A 26,205-nucleotide genomic window follows, 5' to 3' on the forward strand; every position below is an offset into this window, starting at 1 on the left:
TCAACGTAAGGCAGATGCATCAAAGTGTAGTTTATGATTGCTTTGTAAAACAATCCCAGAGGTTGATATAAACCAGTTTAAAAAATCTAGCAACAGAGGGAACTAGGGCAACATTGCAGGCTAGCTTCACAGGATCTTTCCCTCCTATGAAGTATGGAATAGGTATGCATTGGTGATTGTTACTGCAGGTTGAATTCAAGGGACTCTTCCCTCTTACAAATATTAATTACCAGAACATCTTGAATGATTTTTGACACATTTCCCAAGTGGGTGGATATTTTACCAGCTTTGAATAATACAGGTAAAACAACAACAAAACTGCTGTGGACGTGTGTATTCTCACACTAGGAATTTTCAAAAATTATACAAAGTGATAAAGGATCACACGTTTTGGGGTAGATTATGAAAGAAATGTAACTTGCTAGGATCACAACAGAGTTTCCATGTGCCTTTCTATCCCGTCAGTCAGCAGTTATGATAGACAAAATGACTCTTTTCTGACTACAATGATATAAGGAAAAAGGAAAAGACCAAACATTTTTTTTTTTTTTGCAGATGCCTGCATCAGTGGCAAAAGGAACAGGATTATCCCTTTTTTTAACTGCAATGTATTGAGTAATGCCTATACACTTACAATCAAAGAGTTTCATTCCTGGTGTGATGACCATGCCCTGGCCCAGTAATCAAGGAGCCTCAATCCTCACCACTAACACCAAGGAGGGCGTCTCATATAAGAGGAAAGGATAACGAATACACACAGTAAAGTACAATTTCCCTTAAGTGCATACAGAGATCACAGTCAGTCTGGGGCTGGTTGCTCCCTTGTTCTCTAGGTACCCAATAAGACTCCCCACTGGCACAGCTATAGGGTCCAGATCTCAGCCTAGCTGGCAAGCTAACCTCCAGTACCCTCTCTGTCCCATCAGTGCTTCATGCCCCTACTCAGGTAGCTGACACACTGCACACACTTTGAGATAAGTATTTATACAACTTCACAGACACTCCTAGGAAAGGCTGAAACAGATTCTCCAGCTGTGCCCCTTTACCCAGACTATATGGTAGCAATTACTGCCACCACCATCTAATAATTATTAGCTACACAAAGGCCCTTAAAAGGGTGTCCAATTATTACTGTGCAATACTATTATCCAATTGGTAATGTGACTATACAGTCTAACTCTATAAATATGCAATGTACTCTAGAGCTTACTTATCTCTACATAAACCAGCCACAGGTAAAGGTTTTTAAAAATATTTAATAATAAATAATTAAAACACAAAACAATACTACTAGACCACAGTGATATCCAAGAGTTCAGAGATCAAACAGAAACTTAAAACAATACAGAAAGAATGTTCTGATATAACAGAAAAACACTTGTCTAATGTTCTTCTAAGTTCCTAGATATATTACAAGAAAACATACTTCTAAGACACTACTTACATAAGACAACAGACAGAGTGCTAATAAGTTAGATATCAAGATCAAAATGCTCACAGTCTCTCTCTGAACAATAGTTTTTAAATTCACTAACAAACATCTTTGCTAGGCCCTCCCAAATTACATCATTTTGATACTTAGCTTTTCTCAGTATACACATTACATCATTTTGACACTTAGTCTGGAGTTCCCAGGCCACAAACTGCATTATTTAGCAATCTAACACCTGCTCAGGAAACTACAACAATAAAAGACATTTCACATGTACACTCTAGAAATTATTCCTTAAGTTAAGACAAGAGAAAGAATGTGTTCAGCCAGCCACTTTGGCATCACTATTTAGATAATTTTACTTCAAAGAACATTTGAAATGCTTGGCTTAGTTTTCCTTACAGCAGATGGCAATGTTGCTACAATATTGAATTCCACATTTTCCAAAGTTTTCTTTCATTTAAGAACACAAGCCTGTATTTTACATTTATATTTACAAATGATAGAATTATGTATCAAATTCTATTTGACTTGGCTGGCAGCCTTTGTCCAACTTTCCCCAATCTTCACAACTGGCACTAAACAGACAGTAGTCTAAGCAGAAATATACTTTGAACAGTTACAAAGTCAGATTAAGGAACTGCAAAAGTTTAGTGCTAAAACATGAAAAAGAAAAGGAATTGTATTACACAATGCAGATCAGAAGCATTAAAAGGACAAATTAAAAGTAAGGACACAAGTTTTTTCTGACAAATTCCTGAAAAATAGGTACCTGGGATTCTAATTGGAATGTACCTTCTACTCTTGTTAAGGCATTAGTGACTATTGTTTTAGTGGTTCAGCAAACAAAGAAATCTAGAGATAAGAAATTGAAAGAAGTTCATTTAGACCAGTGCAAATCAGTAAATGCATATCATATGTATGATGTGAGCTAAATTCCTTCATTTCAATTTTGCTTGGAAATAGGAAATTTATTTGAGCAAATACTGAAGAATGAAAAGACATATCAAACATAGTATTTCTAAAAAACAAGAAAAGAAGACCATGTATTCAAAGAGTATGATATTTGGCACAGAGGGTTAAGAAGCTGTTCTAAATGGTCCAGAGTTTGAGTCCTTCAGGCTCTATTGTCCAGCTGTGTGACATAAAGGCCAGACAGCAACCCTGGTCTAAGTCTGAAAAAGGTCCATGGAGATTTGTGCCCTAATCCAGTTAAAAAATAAAATAAAAATATGTAAATTAACAGATATCATTAACCAAGTGTGCAAGTCTGATTGCAATATTTCTTGTTCTATGTTTTTATTGGCCTAATACCATTCTGTGCAGTTATGGTATATGGCTCATCTAGTCAGCAGGATAGAAAGTATCTAATATTGAAATGCATTTTATTCACTTCTGGAACAAATTTAATAGTGGATGTACTCTATTTTCTAATTGATAAGATTTTACCTTTCTTGAGCTGCATTCACAGTATTGTATATAATTGGTTACTGCTGGTACTTCAAGTTCTCAATTGGCTTTAACAACTGACTATTTTACTGTGCATTAGAATTACATATATAGATTCATGGATAGTTGAGGTAGCAATGACAGGAAGCCTCATAGGAGAATTAAATACTGCAGTCTTCCAAACTGTTAGTGCACATATTTCAGCCCAAAGTATTGTAGAACCTATAATTTCAAATAAATGTTTGATTGAAACAGCAATCCTGAATCAGACTACAGTAAATAAACACACCAATCAAGACAAGAATGTCTCAATATCTGAGCAAGTACCTTGATAGGTTTGCTATCCTCATGTTAGAACAGTGTAATAGTATTAGTTTTACATTAGTATTTTTGACATTACAAGATGAGTTATATTATAATGCAAACATTATTTATAGACACTTTTAAATAGACACCAACCTTAGGAACTGGTGAAAAATTGGTCAGGAGAAGAAGGCAGACCTTTCAACTATCACTATGTAGGAGGGAAATTTCTATTTTCAGGGCTGATTTACCCCTGCAGATGATGTTCCCATTTTGCAGGTAGGTACCTATTTCCCAGGCTTGATTTACCCCTTCATACAATTTTCTGAATGTCCTTTCATCAGACAGGATTTTTGAAGCTGTCTATTACACAGAAAACCATATTACAAAACCAACATGCCAGTGACACCAATAATTTAAAGAAAGAAGACACACATCTTGCATCTTCCTTTTTCAGAAGCAAAAATAAATGACCCTGTGTGGTAGAATTGTGCTATGCATCTCATTAAAGTCTATAGATTTTACACTGTCCCCTTAATCATGTGGTTATATTTTTCCAACATGTTTTTCAACCTGTGATTTTAAATGTGTTTTTGAGTAATATTCCACATTCATACTAAAAGTGTGAAGAGTTATGTGTTCATTAGAAGCCCAAATGTTTGGCTGAAGGTACATACTTTTCAAGAGCCTTTGTACATATTTTCAATGTCTGCAGGTTGAGAGTTAAGGTAACAGGCTTTTCCATATGACACAGAGAATGGTGGAGTATCTCCTGGATGTATTGTTTTCACTGAAATTTTCAAATCTGTTCCTTTGGAGCATTAATTCATATGAAAAAAGAGCTTTATGCACTATTCAAAGGACTTAATAGGGTGCTAGTAGATGAGGGATTATTAATGTCTACACCTGATGACAATGATGTATTCATTCAGCAAAATGGGGGGAGTAGGCAAGTTATACATAGATACATATGAGAAGAGAGTTTCAGACATAATTTGCCCCTGTAGTACACTGACTGAAGTTGGTGTACACAACTTATAGCAAGATGATAACAAACAATGTGATTTAATTATTGCTAAGATATTGAAGCCTTTGGCATGGAAGCTAGGTACTAAAGGGCTATGTATATAAATTTCATCTGATCTATGGGAAAGGTTTCTACAGTTAATTGTAGTATTTATCAAATGTTAACCAGAGGTCTAGACTATAATATCAATAACATACTGGATATCTACTAGGAAGGAAGTGAGATCCAGTTTTATCCAGTAAGTGGAACATTTAACGTTACTTTTACTTCTTACATTATCCTCCTACTAAATATTTATTTTGCAATCAGTACAATATCATACTATTAAACTTAAAGTTTTCTTAAATGATTTAAGGAAATCTATCATTTGCATGGCCATAAGACCCTGGTGATAATTAAACATACTGAAGGACAAATAAGAGAAGTCATTACTTAATACCAGAGTATTCCTTCATTGGTTCACTTTTTTTTCATACAGCAGTACACATCCTGCTTTGTGAATGCTGTATATTATTTTTTTTTGTTGTGATTGTCACCATTTGTATGTATTGTACAAAAAATAGGAATAATGATAATTGTCCAGAATGTCAGATCTGCGTCACAGCTAACTTAGCAAAACTTAAGAAAAATAAAATTAAATTAAATAACGTCTGCTTTCCAGAAAGAAACAAAAAAAACAATTCAGTTAAAGGTTACACCAAATCTTTACTCAATGATGGATGACCATACTTGCCAGACAATATTGGATAAAGACCTGCTTAAACCCTTAACTGGAAGCCAGCTGTGGTCAGGATCTGACATTCTGAACAGTTATGCCTATTCTTAATATTTTACTTTTTCCTGCAGATTGCCAAGGCTGCACTTTGATTTACCAGGACAGTGCTTTGTGAATTTCATTGTGTTATTAGCATGTATTGCAAGACCAAATAATTAACAAGAGCACCATCTCTGATAAGTAATGATATTCAGGTCCAAAGTAATTTGATAAGGGATATCACTAAGCATCTGTCTTAACAAGAAGCAAATCTGGTAGAGTTGAAAGAAGAGAGTTGTTTACAAATAATATTTTAGTGAACAATTTCCGTATATGTAGAGTTTGCTTCTTAATTTCTGCAGCTTGTAGTGAAAGTATTAGCAGATATTGCTGTTTATTCTGTTCTTTGCTAAAGCTGTGCTTGTAGTCAGGGTTAATTCACTGCTCACACTGCTTACATAACATGGATGCTTATCACAAAAGAATGTGAATGAAAGGCTTTTCTGCTGTGACAGTCTTGGCTAGGACTGATGAGAACAGAGCAAACACACTGTCTGAGAAGCAATATGAATAATTTGGAAACAACAATGAATTAACAAAAGGCAGTCTAAGAAAGAGAATGTTTAAGATCTTAACAGATGGTGCCTGGTTGAATGTATTTCAAATTTACTTAACTGTTTTGCTTTCCCAGTCTACAGTCTTCCAGTTTCATATGCATGGCTGTGCTGTTTGTAGAAGAAGAAACCAAGTCCTTTTTTGTCAGATTTCTTCAAATTTTTTTATGTGACTGATATAATCTCAAATATAAGCTGGATTTATTATTTTATAGTGTTTACTGCAGAGTTTACTATTAAATTATTCAGTTTAAGAGTAGGTCTATCTAACAAGTCTATATCAAATTATCGAAGAGGCATTACAATGAATGCCTCTTCATCGACACGAAAAGAGCGAACTGCGAATTACATGAGCAGTCAAATCAAGATAAATTTGCTCCTTTCCCCACTGTAGTGTGATCTTGGAGTTGGTATAGTTAGTTAGGGGGGGGTGTGGGGGCAAAGCCCCCCACATTGGGAGGGTGGGAGCGTAGCCCCCTGCTTTGAGCTATTTTTGGTAATATTTAGTTTCTGGCCAGATCAGCGACTTAAATCGCTGATTTGGCCATTCGTGTAATTCGAGGTTCACTCTTTTCATGTCGATGAAGAGGCATTCACTGTAATGCCTCTTTGATAATATAATATAGACCCTATCTAACTGCCTTTCATTTCTAATATTGGCATAATTAAATTTTTGGGGCTGGCTTCCTTAACTAAGTGACTTACCAATTAATAATAGGCAGCATTTGAAAGGGCAAGGTGCAGTGCAGGAAATAAAATGACTAAAAATTAGTTTATCTGGTATGACTGTGGTAGAGATGTTAATTACTGTTTGTCACTTGCTATTCACATTTTCATTTTGACATTCATATTTCTTTAAAAGAGAGAGGTGCATGTTATTTGTGAGAATGTGAATTGTTAGGGTTGGAGACCAGAACACACACTGCCACAGTTCATTTAAAATGGGTCTATATCACGTTATTGAACTTATAAAAGTTCGAACGTCATATGGTCGACACCATATGATCGAACTTTTAAAAGTTTGAACATTTCAATGGAGATCTCCGTATAGTGTGGAATGGGAAGATTTCCCTTTCCTGCACTGCAGTGCGAGGGGGTGCCGGGGGGGGGCTGCCCCCCTGCTTAAAACATTCAGGTAGGTTTTTTTCTTTGATTTAATTTTTTTTATTAGATTTTCAGACTTTTAAAAGTTCGATCATATGGTGTCGACCATATGACGTTCGATCTTTTAAAAGTTCAATCATCTAATATAGACCCTTTAAAATCAGCATACCACACATATTTCTAGTTGTTTGGTAAGAATTATGAAGATGTACAATATTTCCACATGTACATTAATATTTCCAAAACCAACTGACTTATAAACTGTTACATGATATCCAGTGAACCCTTAGATTATGCTAAAGAAATTTGTCTTTGATATTTGTAATGTAAGCTGTACATTTTGAAAGGCATCCCATGTTATTTATATTGTTAGTTATGCAAGTTAAGTATAATTTTGTTTTTCAAATTTCTATAAATATCTCAACAAACAAGTTCTCAGAAAGGAATTTCTTGCTGTCATATGAAAGTGCAAATCTGACTGAACAAATGTGGTCTGGCATCATAAGTCAAGGATGTAAAGTTTGTAAGATACAGAAAGAAACAGAAAGCTGTTTGTGAATCTTTAGAAGAAAATATAATTCTGGTTTTGTGTCCATTGTGAAATATTATATTGTTGATAAAAGACTATGAATGCATTGACTATAACACAGAAAATACTCTTTTTTTATTTTATGACATTGTTGTTTGTACTGCATACATTCCATTTACTGTTCACTTGATATTTACTTTTGTTTGGCTTATGCTTTTAACATGCTTTGTCAAAACATGTTCTGGAATGCAGGATATGTGTAGGCTGCTAGAGGTGTGAAGTACAGTTGTGTAAGCTGAACTTGCCATAACAGTCGATGCTTGAATGATCACTGTTGCAGTAGCCTTAGCTATATGTGTCATATCTTGTCAAGGATATAACGTCTGGCCAACTTCCAAAACTTCAGGGCACCTGCCATGCACCCAAACTGTCAAGCAGCTCCAGCTGAGCTGACTAAAAGACAAGTTTGGGTGTGAAGTCCTTCAGAGCTTTTTTGCCAGCAGAAAGAAGTAGGTTGAGCCTTGAAAGAACTAAGGTAGAAGAAAAAGTCATAAATACCCACATCCTGGCACAAAAAAACATAACCACTCCATCAGGTCAATACCCTCCCTCCCTCCCACCCTTCATTACCATTCTAAAGACTTGCTAGCCAGAAGATGTCTCATTTCTTGCTCAACACCATGATAAACTATATTCCTAAATGTGAACAAATACCTATTCATACCTTGCATCTCCTTACTCTCCCTTCTTCACTCATTTCATTGCTTCTACCAATTTCTCTCCCTTGGCTTTCTCTCTAAATATGCCATAAGCTTGCTCTTCTCTCACTTTGTATTTCAATTCCTGTTTGCATTATACTAACTTACCTTTAATTTCTCTATAAACTGGCTAACATTTCTCTAACTATTAAATCATTGTCATATAACGTGTAGCTATTCTTAACTAACATTTTCATATTACATCTAATTTGGTATAATTATTTAAACTGCATTTGTTTTTTGCATTATTTTTAAAGACTGTAAAATTATTGTTCTTAAAATGCTTTGGAATACTTTGGAGGTTTTCTCCTCTGGTCTTTACTAAAGATGGGCTCCTACCTACTGAGACCTTCCCAATATCAAATGCCAATTAATAAATAAATTAACAAGGGGGATGGATGGAAAGAGGGAGGAGCTACTGCAGCAGTGATCATTCAAATATTTACTCTTATTGTAAGTTCAGTTTACACAACTGTACTATGTTCTTCATATTGATCAATGCTGCAGTAGTCTTAGTTATATGGGTAGATTACCATAGCTAATTACATTTGGGAGGTGGAAGCAGAACAGTCCAGGAATCCCTACAGAATGGTCCTAGCAAAGCTTGATCTGGACCTAGAGAAGGAATCAATCTTTCAGTGCTTTCAGAAAGTATTTTACAAAAGACCAAGTAACCAGCTGGAGCTTCTAGAATTCACTCCTTTCCAAAAAGCCATACATGAAGCCAAGGTCCTGGTAGAGTGGACTTTGACACTGCCTGAGATAGATTTGTTATGGTGATTATAACAAAAGGTAATGACCTTAGACAAGCATTTGGAAATTGTCTGTCATTGAAGCAAGTTGTCCCTTATTACATTCACTAGAGATATACCATTGATCAGAAGATCTGAGAGCTATAGTTCTGTCAAGATAGTACCTGAGTTCTCTGCAGACATGCAGTATGCATGTAAGTATGGAGTATCCTTTATCACTTGTTTTTAGATTCAATAAAGAAAATGGGGAGGTGGATAGTTTAGCATAAAGTAAACTTTGATACCACTTTAACCATAAAAGGAGGATTAGTTCTCAAAGAAACCCAGTCCCTAGGGAAAATGAGATAGGGTTGACTCACCATAAGAGCTTGCGACTCAGATATCCTTCTTATAGAGGTCAGAGCAATCAGTGAAACTGTTTTCCATGTTAAGAACATCAAGTGATCCAGATTTGCTGATTCATATGGAGCAAGTGTTAGATTTTCAAACACAAAATTCAGATGCCAAGGAGGGGCCATCGGTTTCCTTGGCATCATCTTATGCAAAACCCCTTTCAAGAATATTTTGACATAAGACTGCCTTGAAAGAGGAGGATCTATGGGCAGACATGCTGAATTTGCTAAGAAATTAGTATTGATAGAGTAGTAAGAAAGGCCATAGGATAGTTTTAATATTGTAAAAACAGAGAACAACTAGGCCTGAATGGGTGCTAGTTATGTTGGTGTCACAATCTAGAAAACCTTTTCCATTTTCTAAGATATGATTTTCTAGAAACAGGCTTTCTTGCCTCCATAAGTACCTGCTGCACATCCTTAGTAAACAGGTGCTTAAAAGGAATTAAGACCTTATCATCCAGGCATTAAACTGAAAATGATTGATATCAGAGTGTATCAAACACAGCTGTCCGTGTGTGAGTAGATACATTCTGTGAGGAACTGCCCCTGGCCCTATCCAAAAGAAGGGTAAACCACAGTTACCTAGGCCAGAAGACAGTCACCACAATGATCTTGAGAGATTCCTTCTGATTCTTTAGAAGTACCCTGGATATTAGTGGAAATAGTGGAAAAGCATATGTGCATACAGGAACATTCCAGTCCAAAGAAAAGAAAAGGCATCTGTCTTCCAGGTCTTCTTGAATACAGTTCTGGAACAGAACTTGCCAGTTGATTGTTCAAACACAAGGAAAAAAGTCTATTTGAGGAACTCCCCACAGATGGATCAGATCTTGGAAGACCCCATCATCTAGTTTCCATTCACAAGGGTCTACACTGGCCTTGCTCAGCTTGTCTGCCACACAATTTTACACTGATGGAATGCGGGATACCTGTAGACTGAGAGTGTGCTGTGAAGCTATATCTCAAACTGACATGGCTAGTCTGCAAAGTGGGTACAACCTGGCTTCTCCTTGCTTACTGATGTACCACAAGACTGTGGTATTGTTTAAAACCACTTTGAAGAGGTCCAAGGTGCCAAAGATGGTTCAGAGAGTTAAGTGCCTTGATCAGGGGAAGCATCTCCTAGATATTTATGTTCTTACACTGCCCTTGTTTTCTCACACCCCTACACTTTTATCCCTCCTGAAACTGCTCCCCAACAAAGTTTGAAGCATCTGTGGTGACTGACTGTTTTGGAGCAAGGAGGGAGAAGGGGAGAGCTGAACTTAAGGGATTCTATTGTCTCCACACAAAAAATGCTCATCTGACAAAATGCAGCACTGTGATTTGAAAATATAAACAGTGTTGATGCTGGGACAAAGAGATTTCATAAACCACTGTATCTTTCTTATGTGGAGTCTTGCTAGGGGTGTCATGAGAATCATAGATGCCATGAGACTCAAAATCCTGAGGTCCTCACTCACAGTGACTGAAGTCTAAGCAGAAAACCTTAGAACCAGATATAAATAAGGATCTATTTTTTTCCTAGTGGAAGAAAAGTTACTTTAACTGAGGTGTCTAGATAACATCCCAGGAACACAATCCTGTGTGAGGGAGGTAAGAAAGACTTTTGTCTGTTCTCTTGGGATCTTAGCTTGTGAAAGAGATCACTCACCCAGCGAGAGAGAGAGAGAGAGAGAGAGAGAGAGAGAGGGAAAGAGATTCCTGACACTTTGAAAGAAAAAAAAAAACCTCTGAAAAAATAAGCAAGTTGTCTAAATGTGGAAACGTGGATACCCAGTAGCTTGCAATGAGCTATAACTGGAGCTAGACATTTTGAACACTTTTGGTGCAGTGGAAAGTCCAATGGTTAATGTAGAGAACTGATAATGTGATCCAGACATATAAAGCCTTAGAAAATGTCTGAAGTTTGAATGACTAGGGATGTGATGATAAGCATCTTATAAGTCTAGTGTTACCAGGAAACTTAAAAGAGGAAGAAGGGGTCACAGGTTGTGAAGTAACATAATTTTTGAAATAGGGCATGATCACAAATAGGTTTAGAAAAGAAAGATCCAGAACTGCTCTCCATGTATCTTCTTTCTTTGTCACTAGGGACATCCATGAAAAACAAACTTTCCCCGTTAGGAAGCAGGAACTGGTTCTATCAGTCCTTGGGGACAGCATGTGATGAAGAGCACATAGAAACAAGAGTCTGCTCTGGAGGATGAAGAATTCCCCCTGGAAAGGAGGAATTTCCTCTCACTGTCTTTTGTAACCTTGATGGAGTGATATTCAGAACCCATTGGACTGAAGCAATCTGTTGTCAAAGAGAAAAAAAAAGATTAAGACTTTCTGGAAGAAAAAAGGGGGCCAGGGTGGAAGTGAGACTCAAGGTCTCTTGAATATTTAGTCATATTGGACTGTCCTTGGTTTAGGGAGGTTAGGGACTACTTTTTGGAACTCCCTTGCCATTTCTTCTTAAATCTGTATTTACCTGCTGGGCACAGTACAGCTTCTAGGGAAGTTGTCATAATAGTTAAAAGATATTTTGATGGTACTGTAAAGAAGAGCAGTGTTGATCCTAATGGCAGATGGTGCTTCTTTTCTTGTGAACTATCAAGTTTTATAAAGCCTTTCTTAATATTAAATTGTCATGCCCCATGTGTCCACCAATTAACTTCCTTATATGATATATATAAAATTCTAGAGGATTTCCCTAACTATTTATACGTTATAGGAGGCAACTGGAATATGATAAGCAATCCAGCAGTAGACAGAACAAACAGAGAAGACAAGCAACCAGTACAACTTACTATATTACTAGTGAAAATTACAGAAGATTTTAGGCTTGTTGACCCTTTTGAAATGTATGTACATGATCCATCAATCAGTAAATTCACTTACTTTTCCCCATACCATAAGTCTTGGTCCAGAATAGACCTATTTCTAATCAGAAATCTTACGAAACAACACAGTTACATATAATATTGAGCCCAGAACAATATCAGACCGTGCAAAGATAAATATTTCAATAAAGTTGTTTAGTCCCACACAAAAATCTCAAGCCTTTGCGAACTGGACCTTAAATATTAACTTATTAAGGGATAAAGACATACTATGAGAAATAAAGGACATCTTTATTCATGGCTAAAAATAATTTTTGAGGTATCAGATATACCATATGATATTCAATAGGAAGCAATAAAAGTTACTATAAGGGGAATATCGATTCAAAAAGCTACTGTCTATAAAAAACTAAGAAAAGATAAAGTTGCAGTTTTGGAATCAAAGTTAAAAATATAGAGCTACAATTACAAGCTAAATATTAACCAGAACTTGAAAATCAAATGTACATTCTGCAAGGTCAATTACATGAAATTCAAACACAACAGAATTCTTTCACTGAAATTAAACTTCTCCACAAATATGCAGAATGGGTGCAATCTCCTTCAAAAGAACTTGCTAGAATCATAAACATTAAACAATCCCCCACCAAAATAAAACAACTTAATTATGAAAATGATATTCTAGACACAGATCAGGAGATCATAGTGGCTTTTGAAGAGATATATCAAAAATTATATGGATCACATGACCAGTATAATGAAACATTATCCCCCGGATTTACTAATCTTCCATGCAGGACTAATCTAGCCCTGCACGGAAGTGACAGTTTAGGAGGAGGATGGCAGTGCACCATGCATATTAATGAAGGCACACTGCCTGTCCTCCTAATCCTACATGGAGCATGGACGAGTGCAGAGGGCTTGTCTGAGAGCAGAGCTCTCAAAATAAGCATGCCCCTGCAAAGTAGAACAGCAGAAACTGTAAATAAATGAGCGAGACCACTCATAGGTGTCCGCATATCCCCACCAACAGTACCCCATGTGTACAACAGGAAAAGTACATATAAATAAAATGAAGAAACCCTTGTATTTATTTTTAAAACCCCGAGTACAGCTAACCATAGGTGCGTGGGTTTGCCCATCGCTTAGCTACGGTTAAAGCAGTTTAAAAGGCTGAAGAGGATAACAAGGAAGATATATGCAAGTGAAGCAAAATCGCAATAGTGTAGTGGTCAGAACATCCGCCTAATAAACAAGCATTCTTGGTTTGAATCCCACTACAGCACATTCCATTTTCTATGTGAAATCTGTATATGAACATTTTTTGACATTCTTTTGCAGTATAACCTACTAAATAACATTTAAATGTGAACTGGAGTACTGCATTAAATGCACATGTGAAGTGTCATTGTCATAATGAATAAGGCACTAGTAAGCAGGTTTAAGCACAAATAAGCAATAGTAAGCATATATAAGCACAAGTAAGCGTGTTTAAGTGCATTTGCATGGGGGTAAGCATTGCCTACACAGATTAAGCAAAGTAGAAGCTAACTGAATGTAAGAAACTGTAACTGGAGGTTAGCATTTCTTAGCTCCACGCACACCTGTGCACACCCACTTACAACTGCTTTAAAGTGTCTTAATCACTCTGTACCCAATGGCCCATGTAATGCCCAGCAACAAAATAAACAGCTTCTGCAAGGCTCAAACTCAGGACCCTATACACCACAATTACAGTAGTTAATCACTAAGCGATCACAGCAATATATATAAATGAGATGTCAGCAAACTAATCCTCAACACAGGAAAATCAAATCAAACATGTGAACTAAATCTATGTACAGTGTGATGTTGTATAACCTGCCACAGAACATAAATATGTGAACTGGAGTACTGCAGTAAGCATAGATTTCAGGTGTTATTGCAATAAAGTGTAGAAGTTCCCAGGTCCCCATACAGTGTATGTACACATGAATCACGGATACCAGACCCATATATAACCTGTAATGAATAATAAATCACTGCCAAAAGGCAAATATAGTGCTAATTAACTATTAAGCAATGCCAACAGTAGCACAGCTCAACTTAGTAAGTGTAAGCAATGTGTAGGGAAGCCAATTCAATCTGCCCAATGGTATACCTCTTTAAACAATGCCAACCTTGGGTAAGCAGGTTTGCACATAGCTTAGCCTTTCCAAAACTGGCCAACCACGGAAAAGTGTGGAAAATCGGTCCTACTTAAACCCAAGAGGTGGGAATACAGCTCATAACTGGTTGTAGCTTCCCCTTGCAGAGACTATGTTAGTAAGGGGAGAAGGAGTGCACTTCTGGGTGCGGCGCTGGTGCATGCAGGAGTCCAAGGTCATGGCTGGACTCCTAGTTAAAGACCATGCACAGAGACTGCTGCAGGACCAGTACCAGGGCTCCCAATATAAGGTGGAGGCCTGGGACCATCTCACCCCATGACCTCACACCAGTGCCATTGGCATCCCCTGAACTGGTGAGCAGGTCAGGCACCACTATGCCGACCTGAAGTGGTGGAAGGGGGACCTCTTGGAGGAATGGCTCCAAGAGGCTAGAGCATCAGGGGATGTCTCAGCTGTGTGTATCAGTCCACTGCCTGTTTGATAATGGCCAGCTCAGGTATATCATGGATAGGTATGGCTAAATATTCCTCTTATGTCTCCCACAGCTGCAATGGAGCAGGCCATGAACCAGGAGGCCCACATTTGCCACCTGGCGAAGTTGCGATGCGAGGCAGGTCAGTAATACTCATGCTTTTACTGTCATAGGAAATAAAAATAAAAGTAGTAATAAAGTAATTGCTAGTATAAAACCTGTATTGTTCAAGGCAAGTACTGCATGCACTAGAGAATATGGCAGGAAGAGTCTATTTTTGTTAGTATGGCAATAAAATAACAGCTGGACTGTATGTGTATATTCTGGTATCATATGGTAATGTAGATTTGCACTCATGTAATACTACTGTAGTATTAAGCACTGTTACCCACACCACGCACCATCATGTGAATGTGTAGGAATGCCTGTATATGAGAGATGTAATCCCCAGAGGTCATTTAGTACAACTGAGAGACACATAGACAGTAAACAAGGGAAATGCAGACAACAAAAACCCGAATAGCACATGCAACTGATATGTGAACTGTAGTTGTATTAGCACACACAGCCACAGTTTGAATCCTGACAGTGGTAGTAGTCTGCATACAGACTTATACACCATGACTGTACAGATTTGTCCAGACTGTCTATTAAAGGGGCCCATATCTAATGCCTCTCAACATGTCCCCCTGGGAAATCAGTGGGATGATCCCAGACGTATAGGCAGCAAACAGGAAATACAACTGATTGACACACATCTATGACAACAAACCTGGCACACTAGCAACTCCCCAATACCATATGTGACTAAGAAGCCGTGTATGTTCCATTTACACCCCAGTCTGTTAAGCTGTGGTTAGAGTGTGTACAGTAACAGAGTGAGATGTATGTGCATAATACTAATGTGTAATCTGGAACCTTGTGTAGCAACAGTCAAGTAGTGCTAACAAGCATTGCTCCCACAGGTACATTGGATAGGAACACTGTGCTGTGAAACACAGACCAATATAACCTGTACTGGTACTGTCCACCCTGATATTGTAGGGGATTATGAGTGTTGCAGTTTCTCTGAATAATAAAGTATCAGTGGTCACTGTTGGCCACACTGTGCTACATAATATAATGGTGTAAGAAAGCATGTATATGTGTGTGTCAGGTCACTAAAGGTGGAAGACGGCAATAGTCTAGATATGTCCAGGCATACCAGCATGTGGTCAACACATGGCCAGAGTCTGTGCAGAAAGAGTTGGATGAGATAGTGCAAAAGATCAACCCGAAATCCCACCGTGTGTGTACAGTTAGTCAGTGTTAACAAACATTCCCTCCACAGGTATACCAGGTAAGAAGTCTATACTGCAGGTAAAACCAGTTCATGTGCAATAATGTTGACAGCCATATCAGTGTCCAATATAGGTCTGTAGGTTAGTGTAGTAACACTTGTAAGGTACCTATAACAGCACTGACTAGGAAAGTAATGTGGAGTACAGAAATATACTACTTGTTAACTCACAACTTCCTCTCCCTCCACCTTATCTCCAACAATAATCAACATATCCAACCTAACTGGTATGTACTGACTCTGATAATGGCCAATCATTTGATAAATATTCTAATGGTTCTCATGCATGTGCCATATTGAATTATTCCAACATGGTTGGCACGGTGCCATAAATGTACCTGCATGCTGTTCGTATTACCACTGTGGTCCCATATATGCATGTGTTCTGTTTGCTATGCAACTGTTCCATATCTGGTGTCTGGGTTAATGGGAATATCTATGCATGCTGTTATACCTAACCCTGGAATGTGTTGACTATACCTAACCCATATATGATGTTGAAATCTAAACACTATAACATGCTTGGGAAGGCCGTTCCCAGCGTACCCACCTGTCCCACCTCAGCTGGCCGAGGCACTGGGCACCAGCATGTCTGGGGCCCAACCCCGCACCTCCCTGTCCATTGGTCCTGCACCTCCTTCAGGTGGAACCACCTCATTGGATGGGGCTTGCCACTCCCAGGGAGTGGGCACAGACAGGCACCTGTCACCCGTGGCCAGGTCGGGTTTGTGGTGTGTAGAGTAATCAGTGACCAGGTCGGTGATCTTCTATGCCAGCTTGAGGGCCGCATGTCACAATTACAGAGTCAGCCTGGCTCTGTGGCTCAGCCCCCAGCACAGCCACCTCTGGGGCTGTGAAGGTGCAGTGGTGACTGCCCATGGGTGGGGACCTTAGTCCCACTGTTACCACTAGGGGGCTTGTGGGCTTCCGATATCCCAACACCCCTCCCCATCAAAGTGTTTACCCTCCACATGTGTGATATACCGCCCCTGTATACATCTTGTGTGTCTTGTCTGTTAACCTACCCAACCTACCTCCACAAATATACCTACTACCCCTCCCCAACATCCCACTCCAACCTGAAAAAAAAAGGGCAATTTGTTCCCACAAAAAAACTCCCCTGTACATAGCTGTCCATTTTGCACATGTGTCCACTGGACACGTAATCTGGTCTAATTGGCATCACAATGAATTATTGTTGTCCTCATCCCTCTCCCAAGGGTTTGAGTGTCCAAATCTACCTCCAAATACAGTGTATATGCACAGCTGTTGCGGTAGAAGAAATGAGCAGCTATGGACCTTCCCTACACCCTTCCTGAACATCCCTAGCTATTTTCCCTACTGTCTTTCCATCTTTGTGCCCCTTTTTTCACCACTTTCCTATCAACCTCTTTTTCTTTTCTTTTAAAGAAATTAGAGTGGGGGTAAGCGGGAGTAAGCACTTTTAAGCAGTAGTAAGTGTGATTAAGCCTGTTTGTGCGGGAGTAAGCAATGCCTACACAGGTTAAGCAATTCAGGAGCTAACTGAGTATAAGAAACAGTATCCGTAACTTAGCAGTGCTTACCATCGAGCAAACCCACGCAAACCCGCTTACAACTGCTCAAAAGTGCCTTAATCACACTGTATCCAATTGCCCTTATTCTGCTTAGCAACAAAATAAACAGCCTCTGCTAGGATAAAACCCAAGACCCTGCATACCATAGCCAAAGTAATCTACCACTAAGCCATCTCAGATATACATACCCTTGATGTATTCACAAACATATCTTCCAGCCCAGTCATTCAACAGTACAGAGAATGTATTCCAACATGTAGATGTATGTGTGTGAGTAAATATATTAATGTCTAAACAGGTACAACATATTGGTATACGTATATGTATGTATATATATATATATATATATATATATATATATATATATATATAAACATATTAACATGCAAATGCTTACATCTATAGATATATATGTCCACATCTACATGTCTAAATATATACAGCAGGTTGTATATATGTCAGCAGATATATATATATATATATATATATATATATATATATATATATATATATATATATATATAGGTATATACGGATATACATCTGTAGATAACAATGGGGAAATAGCAAAGACATATATGTCCTCATGCAACGTTAATGGGGTTGGGAGGCCTCACACAATATACATCTGGTACGAATAGGTATACCCCCCCCAACCAAGCACTTCCCCTGAAATACAGTACCAAGTGTTGCAGATCCCATAACCAGGACCAGACACGACATGGCCATCCCTAGGATACATATACACAGACACATATATGCAGATACAGGTATGTATATATATATATATATATATATATATATATATATATATATATATATATATATATATATATATATATATATATATATATATATATAAAAAATATATATATATATATATATATATATATATATATATATATATAGATATATGTACATATATATGTACATATATATATAGATACATATGTAACTACACATAAGCACACAGAGATATGTACAGTAAGATACATACGTAGTATGTGCACACAATATGGAGCAGCCAGTATTCCTACAGTCACCACCTTACCAACTGGAGACTATATGAGCCACCCATACGAATGACATTCATAGCCTGCAACATATACCCATAGAGATATCAAATTGTATAACACCACACACAGGTGTGCATAAATGAATGTAAAAGCTTTATTTCTGTACTATGACAGTTGTATATGCCATGTCATATAGCTGTTTAGACACTGACATCCATATGAACAGTGTAATGCAACTGTGAAACAGTTATACTAAGACAGTAGTCTGGAAAGGTTGACATATGTTGCTGTCCAGGCCAAGGCCTTCAAGTAGTACAATAGTAATGACAGACTGGGCCACAGCATACCAGACAATCAACAGTACGTACTGCAGATGTATAGGTCAGCAGCCTCTATCTACACTCTGTACACAATCCCTAGGGGGTTCAGACCCCAGTTGACACAATGGGATGTATCTGTTACATAACAAGGCATACCTTACACCATTACATTCACACTGACAAAAAGAAACATCCCATATGGCAGGAGGCAGTAGGCCTGCATTTACCCAAGGTGGATTGTATGATAATGTACATCCAGATACCTTAAGGCAGCTTACCCCAGATACCCACACATGTTGTAACAACCTAGGTTAGTCATGGTGCACCCCCCCTACACTCACTAATACTGGGCCATATAACACTGTTACATACACTGGCCTCTGGAGTGCATTAGGGCACACATGTATTTTGTAGGTGAAGCCCACACATATATGGCCCCAACCCCCCAGTATGTGTGGGGGACACTACAACAGTTGAGTGATGGCAGGAATGACATCATGACATACACACAGCCCACTACATAACAACCCTTGTCCAGCATGTCATATGTGCAAAGCCTGGTATGTAGGTGGAGGACAGAGGCTGGAACACAGGCACATATGTGTAAAACTGTTGTCATACAGTAAGCAAGATATGTATATGTGTACATATCTATATGGATATATGTATAATTATATATACATATATGTTCACCATATGTCCTGCACATGGAGTGGAGCCCTACCTCAGCCCCAATAATCCCAACCTCTCAGTCCAAGGGGATGTCACTTATGTATTGCAGGTATATTTGTAGGCTATTGCTACTATTATAGGGATTGTCTTCACAGAAATGGTGTTTGTGGGAGGCCACATCTGCTGTTAACATGTGCGCCATTGGCAACTTACAGACATCCTGAGGTCATCATAGTACAGTACCACTGCTAGCACAGTAACACCCCTGTGGACTACAGCTGTGATATGGCCAATATATGTGGACAGTCTGACACATTCTGGTCAGTCCAGGGGTATACACAGAACCCCTTCATGCAAGACATGTGGACCAGGCCTGTCAATGTGGATGTTAACAGCCATGTAGATGGGTATAACACGTACATACTGGTATACATTTGCCCCCATAGGTTATGCATTCATACACCCCTGTCTGTTCTGACATATAATAACCGCTGGTACAGAGGTGCCATGGCCACATACTATTCACTAGTTAGTGACATACATCTGAACAGCATCCCACTGCTTTGTCTGACATACATGACTGTTATGGTGGCCCAGCAGCAGTACATCTGGCAAGTATCTGGACATGACATCTCACTGGATAAGTACATTAAGCTGCTAGGCATGTAACAAAACACAGTGCAGGCTACAGGCAGACTGACTCAACACTGGGCTACATCTCCTATGTGGGAATACACATGTACTTGCATAGATAGCAGGCTCTACAGGCATGTCACATCACAGAATAACAGACACCTGTGTGAAATGCATAACCACAACCAATGTGAACACAGCCACAGCCACATATGGTCAGCTAGCGCACTATTACAGCATATGAACTATCTGATGTACACCATCCTCATATGAGCTACTCACACAACAACCCTACATATACTGGGCCACTACACAGTGTGGTCCAATGGCTGTCTGTGGTTTGGGACATGTGTGTGTTCGCCCCTACAAACATGTAAGCTGATAGGGTGACATACAGTGGAGCAGCATGTAACATCGGATAGAACAGGACCAAGAACAATGACATCTACCACAGTCTCTACACAGGCCATGGGACATATTCACTATACACACACTGTTGACATTTACCAGACTTACACATACCCCAGTACTGTACACACAACCACAGAATGCCCAGGCTATGTCCTCAAATATAACCCCTACCATACATAACATGTGTAGCAGTCTGATATATCACTGGCTTGTTATCAGATATGCTGTCAATGAATATGGTGTACAGAACATACACACCCTCTACTGCATGACATATGTGCAAAGGTCAACAGAGTTGTGGCTGGAGGTACAAATACAGGACGAATATTGACATATCACTGTGATAACCTCAAACATTTCCTGTTGTAACAGGGTTTGATGCAACATATGTTCTATGAAGGATATGACGCCAGTAACTCTCCCGGCTGTCACCATCTACTTACTGCAATCCTCATGCTACCTTCTGCAGTTGAGAGATAGGTGCTCTGTGGGTAACACAAGGAACACAAGGCACCACACACTGCCCAGTCTGCAGATGACCCTACAGATGGGGATTTTCTCATAAACATAGCACTGACATGACAAGTATTAAAACATGTAGGACAGCCATATCCACACACACCCTGTTAAACCAATATTACCCCAACTGCAGTATAGCAGCACTTACAGTTTGTAGTCAAGACAGGCACATCCCCCTCCTGTGTGTTGGCCTGTTTCCACAGTGTATGTTGTCAGAGGTAAGTCCCCAATCCATCTCTGATGCTGTTTGCCAAACAACAGATCTAGTTCCTGCTCACAGTGAATGAAAAGGCCCAACTAACAACATGATATTCCTAGATATTGCAGTGTGTTTCCATGCAAATGGCTATGGGAATGTTACCACAGCTGTTCCACATGCAATCAGCTAGAGGAGGGCTGTAATCCGTGCAGAGGCTATCAGCTGATCATGAGCATAACTGACAATAAACATGCTGCTGCCTAAGCAAAGCAGGTGTAAGTTTCCACATCCACCAGAGAGGGAGTGAGAGAGGCAGATAGAGGCAAAGATAAGTCAGGGTGGGTTGGGAGAGAAAGGTAAGCATGTTTGTGTCATACACCTACCAGTCTAGGGTATCGAACCCCTGACTGCTATGTACTTATATCACATCTGTTATCCCTGCACAGTGGATATTGTGATATATATTAGGGGCACCATATAAGAAATTTAAAAAACCCACTCAACATTGAGAACAGTTGTTACACACTCACAACAACCTCCACACAGGACAAAAATGACAAATATCAACATATTAAGACACCTACACCTGTCAGATCTGAGATTAGAATTCCTACCTAACTAGTTATTACACTACAGCACTATGAAAATATAGAACACACCACAGAGATTACCGAAGTGTTCCTTCCCCAAAGGTTTATTTCACAGTGAGTGACATCAGCAGGATTGCCAAAGTAGGGAAATGAATTGTTGTGATTGTGACTAGCAAACATGCATTGCTCTCTACACAGGCATAGGAAAAGAGACAAAAGCATCCACAACTCCCATGTGTGAGACTAGAACCCCTACCAGAGTTCTACATCACACTATAGCATGCACAACAAAGATTGCTGAAGTAGTCTTTCCCCAAAGATGTACTTCACATTGATTGACATCAGCAGTATTGCCAAAGTAGGGTATTTGAATTGTATTGAGTGCGACTAACCTAAATTGCCCTAATTAGTCTGTATGCATTAACCGCTGTTCTGGCAAGAACGAACATAACCTGTGTTTGCAGGTCACGGACCCAGGACCATATACACTATAGTCACAGAAACTAACCACTAAGCCATCACAACAGTACATAAGACTGAGGTTTCACCAAAGTAATCCCACCATAGGCTAATCAAACTGAACATGTGAAAGGAATGTATATACAGTTGTCCATAAAAGACCTCTCCAAATCCAACTTCATGCTACTCAAGGCAGAAGTGAGAATGTTTGTGACACCCATGGAGACAGGAGCTGACAGTTCAACTGATGAATCCTGCAGTAAGGCACTGTATGAGCGCATCCACTTGTGCATGATTCCTGACATCCCACATTGAACCACGCTGCTCACCTCCCAAAAAAAGCAAGCCAGTCTGGTGGTCTCCTGTCATTAACAGAGTATACAACAGAAGGTAGACACTGTTGAAGAAAAAAGGATAATCCTAGGATGCAAACAACTCCCTTACCAGCCCCAGTAAGACATTGAGATCCCTCATGGAATCCTCCAAAGCTGGTTATGTAACTAAAATTGCCACAGATTCCACAGACAACCACACAGCATTCTATAGTTATGTCCAGAATCTTACTGGCAATGCTCAGAAGTGCTCTGAGCTACAACAGAATGGCATTACATAGACTGCTCCCACGGATTGTGCCAATATCCTGGCAGATTAATTTAGTGCCACATTCACCCCCTCTCACCTCCAAAAGGGCCATGTCAATAAAAAAAGAGTTCCATTGCCCAGTAATCATGGCCACACAGGCAGAAACCGCACTATCCACAGCTAAGAATACAGCATCCATAGGACCAGATGACCTCCTGGTCTGTGTACTACATGAACTACAAAATGAAATGGCAACTCACCTAACTGTCATGTGTAATCATAGCCTCGCATCAGGCCTGGTGCCCATTGAGTGGCACACAGCTGCAGTTATCCTACTCCACAAGGGGGGCTCCACCTTGGATCCCTGGAACTACTGTCACATCATTCTGACGAGCCTGATCTGCATGGCCATGGAATGCATTATCAGGTAAGTTTTGAATGCAGACATTGGCAACCCTCTAACACTGGACCCCACACAGATTGGGCTCATGGAGGTGCCAGTCTTGTCTCCTGAAACTGATTGACTGCTTTGACTCAGTCTGCATAGCTGTTGAAGAGGGTAAGGCAGTCCACAAAGCCTATGTGGACCTTACCAAGCCCTTCAACACCATCCCCCAGTCTGGAAACATCAATTAACATACTAATCCCCCTTTACATCCCTATGCCACTCGATGGTTTGCCACATGGCTTACTGACAGAACCCAAACTGTAGGTGTAACTGACTCCAAATCCATCCCCAGACAAGTGACAAGTGGAGTACCTCAGGGTTCAGTCCTGGGACCATTGTTGTTTGGCATCTACATCTCTGACATACAGGCCAACAGTGCTGGACTCTGCCTAACAAAGGTAAGAGATGACTGCAAAATGGGAGTCATTACGAGTCTGACTGTACTGCATGATATGTTACTGAAACCAGCCTGACATCATACAGGTGGGATGGAGTACTGTTAACATCTTGTGCCCTTGCCATGTAAGGTCCTGGTTATGGGATCTGCAACAGCTGGTAGTGTATTGCAGGGCAGACATGTTTGGCTGTGGGGGGGGGGGGTGAATACCTATTTGTGCATGACGTATGTTGTTTGTGCCTGTCAACTCCATTAATGGTGCATGTGGACATATATGTTTCTGCTATGTTCCCACTTTATCTACTATTGTATGCCCGTATATACCTATACAGATGTAAATATCTGCTTACATATATGTGTGCATATATATCTATATATATATCTATATACATATATATATATATATATATATATATATATATATATATATATATATATATATATACATATATCACTATGCAGTATCTGTTTAGACATTAATATATTTTCACACACACATACATCTACATGTTGGAATACATTCTCTGTACTGTTGAATGACTGGGATGGATGATATGCTTGTGACTAAAACTGGGTGCTGTGTTTCTGAGATGGCTTCGAGCTAAATCATTTTGACTATGGTGTGCATGAACCTGGGTTCAAACCTAGCAGAAGTTGTTTATTTTGTTGCTAGGCAGAAGAAGGGCCAATGAATACAGAGTGATTAAGACACTTTAAAGCAGTTGTAAGCGGGCTTGTATGGGTTTGCATGGAGGTAAGCACTGCTAAAGTCTGGTTACAGTTTCTTAGACTCAGTTAGCTTCTGAATTGCTTAACCTGTGTAGGCATTGCTTAGTTTCATGCAAACCCGCACAAACCTGCTTACAAATGCTTTAAAGTGCCTTAATCACTGTGTATCCAACGGGCCGTGTTCTTCCCAGCAACAAAATAAACAGCTCTTGCAAGGCCCCTGCACACCATAGACAAAGTGATTTACCACTAAGCCATGACAGATACAAAGAGAGTTGATGTTTTCAGAAACATATCATCCAGTCCAGTCATGCAACAGTACAGAGAATGTATACCAACATCTACATGTATGTGTGTGTAAATATATTAATATCTATACAGATGCAACTTATCTAGATATGTATATATATATATATATATATATATATATATATATATATATATAGATATATATACATATATATATATATATATATATATATATATATATATATATATATATTAATTTCTAAAACGATATACATATATATATCAATATATACGCACATATATACATGCATATGTCTAAATCGACACATATATGTGTCTACACCTATATGTCTACATATTCACAGCACGTTACATATGTGTACGCAGATATATATCTATGTAGGTATGTATTGCCTGCAATATATACCCATAAAAAGGTCATAGGAAAGACAACACACACAGGTTTGAGAAAAGGGAATCCTTTAATTGTGTACTATAACAGTTCTATATGCCATGTCATATAGCTGTTCAGATACTGACAACCATATAAACAGAGCACTGCAACTGTGAAACAGTTACACTAATACAGTAGTCTGGAAGGTTCACAACTGTTGCTGTCCAGGCCAAGCCCTTCAAATTGTACAATAGTGAAGACACACTGGGCCACAGGATACCAAGCAGTCAACAGTATGTACTTCACATGTGTAGTTCAGCAGCCTCTATCTACACTCTGCAAAAAATTGGTAGGAAGTAAAGACATTTTGTGATCAAATGGGTTGTAACTGGTACATAAGAAGGCATAACTGACACCATCATGAGCACACCAACAAACAGAACAGTCAGTATGGCAGGAGGCAGTAGGCTTACAGTACCCCAATTCATGTAAGTAATGTCAATATAGGTGAAGTGTATGGTACTGTACATCCAGATACCTTGTGGCAGCTCACCCCTGATACCCCCAAATTTTGTAACAGCCTAGGTCATTTATGATGCTCCCCACCTACACTCAATAATACAGGCCCATATACCACTGTTGCATGCACTGGCCTTTGGAGTGCGTAAGGGCACACATGTATTGTGTAGGTGATGCCCACATATATATGGCCCCAGCCCCACTGTATGTGTGGGGGATACAACAGCAGTGAACTAATGGCAGCAATGGCAGTGTGAATGTGTGGTGGATGGACAATGCATGATAGGCATACCTCTGTCCAGCAAGAGGATAGGCCAACAGTAGTGAGCTATGCAGACAGACTGCATTCCAAGGTACACTAGTATGTACACACACACACACCCTGTAACACCAGTACTATGCAAAGCATAACACAACTGTACTCACAGTCTATCTGTAGTTCCTGATCCTCCTACAAATATGTGGCCGATCTGAGTGTGCAGATTCTCCTGTAAGAGGTATTACTACCTGCTGTCTGTAACACTGATGCCCACACACAGGAAGGATGTCCATCACACAGGAAATGTAAAGGGACCACACTCACATGCTGTAGGAATTTATAGTGGGTGG

This window comes from Protopterus annectens, chromosome 3.part1, assembly GCF_019279795.1.
Source record: "Protopterus annectens isolate FY-2018-M chromosome 3.part1, PAN1.0, whole genome shotgun sequence".
NCBI lineage: Eukaryota > Metazoa > Chordata > Ceratodontiformes > Protopteridae > Protopterus > Protopterus annectens.